Source organism: Propithecus coquereli, unplaced genomic scaffold (genome assembly GCF_000956105.1).
Source record: "Propithecus coquereli isolate 6110/MARCELLA unplaced genomic scaffold, Pcoq_1.0 Scaffold22, whole genome shotgun sequence".
Taxonomy (NCBI): Eukaryota; Metazoa; Chordata; class Mammalia; order Primates; family Indriidae; genus Propithecus; species Propithecus coquereli.
Window position 1 is genome coordinate 7347725 of NW_012147189.1, and position 3321 is coordinate 7351045.

The following is a 3321-nucleotide window of genomic DNA, read 5'->3' on the forward strand; positions in this document are numbered from 1 at the left end:
GAACTATATCATTGTTTAATTCATATTCTATTATATTTTATCCAGAGGATTTAGGAGGGCCACAATAATTTGTATCCTCTTACGGGCTTCCAGGAAACCTACAAATATTTTAGAGGACAAAAGCATAGATCCTAGAGTCAGTCTGCCTTCATTCAAATGTTTTGTTTTGGCCCAGGCTGGATTTGAACTCCTAGGCTCAAATGGTCCTCTTGCCTCATCCTACGGAGTAGCTGGGACTGTAGGTATATACCACTGGGCCTGGCTTCTAACTTCATGTTTTTTACTTAACTGCAGCCTTAGTTTCTCTACCCAAAAGTGCAAATAAGAGTAACTATTTCATAGGGCTGTTGTGAAAAATAAATGAGAGCAATCAGGTAAAACCCTTAGAGCAATAACTGACATATGGTAAGCATTTCTCAAATGTACTCTATATTTCTTTGTATTTCAATCAGAACAATTGGCACACTTACATATGAATATGTTTAACTTCTTTCCTTCTATATTTTGAGATCTTGCAGTTAAGTAAATTTATGTCACGAAACTGACTTTTATAACATTTTAATAATATTTTATAATATAATTTTTTGGTTTACAGAGTTCTTTCATGTTTATTATTTATACTCTTTTCATTTCAATGACCTCTGAACTTTTTATTGGCCTCTTGCTCCCCTGCTCCTGCTGCCTCAGTGCCTCAGAATTCTGGTGCCGTTAATCTCAGACACCACTTTGCCATCTAGCATCCTACGGGTGGTGGTCTTTTGGATGGTTTGTATGAAGTTGCTGCTATTGAGGGCATCATTGAGATTGAAGTCCTCCTAGTCTTCCAGCGGGTGGCAATAAGTGGCAATCTCAGCCTCCAGCTTGACCTTGATGGTCATCAGGGCCTTGTAATTCTGGGCCTGGCACTGCCTCTCTGCCAGTGTCTGCGCAGCTCTGACTCCAGGTGCAACAAGACCCCACTGAGCTGCTTCATCTGCATAGCCTCCACCTCCCTCAGGCTGTTCTCCAAGTTGGCCTTCAGATTTCCATGGATTCCAGGTCTAACTTCAACAACATCTAGGTTCCCATGAACATCATTTCAGCAGCTCCGATCGCAGTGCACTGCGAGGTGACCACCGTGGTCTCTGCTCAGTCTGCTGTGAGCAGTACTTGTCCATCTCCTCTTGGCTCTTCTGAGCCAGCTTGTCATACTGGGCCTGATGTCTGCCATGATCTTGCTGAGGTCCTGGGATTTGAGGGCATCTACCTCCACAGTCAACCCAACACTTGCAATCTGGGCTTGTAGGCCTTTTATTTCCTTATCATGATCCTTCTTCAGGAAGACCATCTCCTCCTTGGGAGCCTCGATCTCTGTCTCTAGCTATGGGAAAGCAACATCAGAGTCATCAGTAACCTTGCGGAACCCAAGGATGTCCATGGGCTGGTGCATGGCCAGAAGGTCTGTCTTGTACTTGACTCTAAAGTCATCAGCAGCAAGACGGGCACTGTCAACTGCAGAATGATGCAGGCATTTTCCAAAGAATTTCCAAAGATCTGAGCCCTCAGGTCCTCTATGGTCTTGAAGTAATGCCCCCTGTCTCTGACCCGGGGTCCCTTCTTCTCTAGATGTTCCAAGATTTTGCTCTCCAATCTTCAATTATCAGTTTCCAGGCTCCTCACTCTGTCCAGGTAAAAGGCCAGGCAGTAATTCAGGTCTTTCCTTCTTGATGGTTTCCTTCTTGATCTTGTCAGGGCTGATTTTTTTGAGGGGTGGTGCCCCAGTTCTTTGGCTCCTGGCTTGGAAGAATCACAAACTGGGCCAGTGCAATGGAGAGATGACAGATAGGAGCAACTCAAACAAGTAGCTTTTATTGCAGCCTTTTCAGCATAGAGTAGAAAGTGAGAGGATGTTTCCTGAGGGGAAATTGGTCTATCTCCAGAAGTGGAGAAGATGCTGGGGTTTTACCACACTTTTACTTTCATATCTGTACCTTATGATATGCTAAATGGTAGGTGCAATATTCATTATTTCTCTGGGAAAAGGGTGGAGAGTTCTTAGAGCTAAGGGCCCTCCTCAATTTTATCCTTATAGGGTAATTTCCAGAGGTTTCCATGACAATTGTAAACTGTCATGGTGCTATTGGATGTGATTTTTATTATGCTAATGTATGTTAATGGGAAAAAGTTACATTTGGACATGAGCTCCTGGTTTCTGCACATGTTCCTGGCTGGGAAAAGTCCCAAACTTCAATTCCTGATGTTGGGGGTTTGGTTCTAAATGCTCATTGGCCTCCTCATTTTTGCCCCGCTCCTCTTTTCCTGTGATTAGTGCTGCCAACCTGCCCCTGTCCTAATAGTCTGGATGCCCACCAGATCCCCGGCCATCCCCACAGCCAGGTCCCCGGAGCCCCAGCCTCCCCAGAAGCTGGTGGAGACAGACACACGGAGATACCGGAGCTTAAGTCCCCAGCACCTGCATAGATGCTGGCCACGTTGCCGGTGGGCCAGATGCTGTGACTGGACACTGGGTGGAGCCAGGGACCAGTAACTTGTGGAGAAGGTGGTGGAGCAAGTAGAGGAAAGTAAGAGGAGAGGACTCAGATTCAGGCCCTATTCATACTCTTTTTTTTAGCACTTTTTTTTTATTTCAAAATACTAGGGGGGTACAAATATTTTTTGTTACATGGATACCTTTTATAATACTTAATTGAGGGCTTTTAGTGTGCTCATCATCTGAATAGTGTTCATTGTACCGGATAGGTAGGTTTTTACTCCTCCCCTCCTTCCCCACACTTCCTACTTTCCAATGACCTTACATTACTTTGTGCCCACTGATTAGCTCCCAATTATTAGAGCGTACACATGGTGTTTGTTTTTCCATTCCTGAGATACTTCATTAGGATAATGGTCTCCAGGTCCATCCAAGTTGCTACAAAAAACATTACTTCATTCCTTTTTCAGGCTGAGTAGTACTCCATGGTGTGTATGTTAACATTTTATTAATCCACTCAAGCATTGATGGGCACTTAGGTTGATTCCACATCTTTGCTATTGTGAGTTGTGCTGTGATAAACATTTGAGTGCATGAGTTTTTTTGATAAAATGACTTCTTTTCTTCTGGGTAGATACCCAGTAGTGGGATTGCTGGATCAAATAATAAGTCTACATTTATTTCCTTGAGGAATCTCCATACCATTTAGACCCTTTTAAAAGATGCCTAAAGGAGTGTTCAGAGGCTTGCACCCTCTCAAGATTAGAGTATAAAATTATCCATTCAAAAAAGAATAACCTTTTGGGAAATCTATATTGAACAATTTCTAAAGTAACTTCTGAAATTCTGTG

At 43.3% G+C, this 3321-nt stretch overlaps 1 pseudogene; it reads right to left on the minus strand.

The window, feature by feature from the left end:
• Positions 1-683: 683 nt before the first annotated feature.
• Positions 684-3321, minus strand: part of LOC105810723 — a 151971-nt pseudogene continuing 149333 nt past the window's right edge.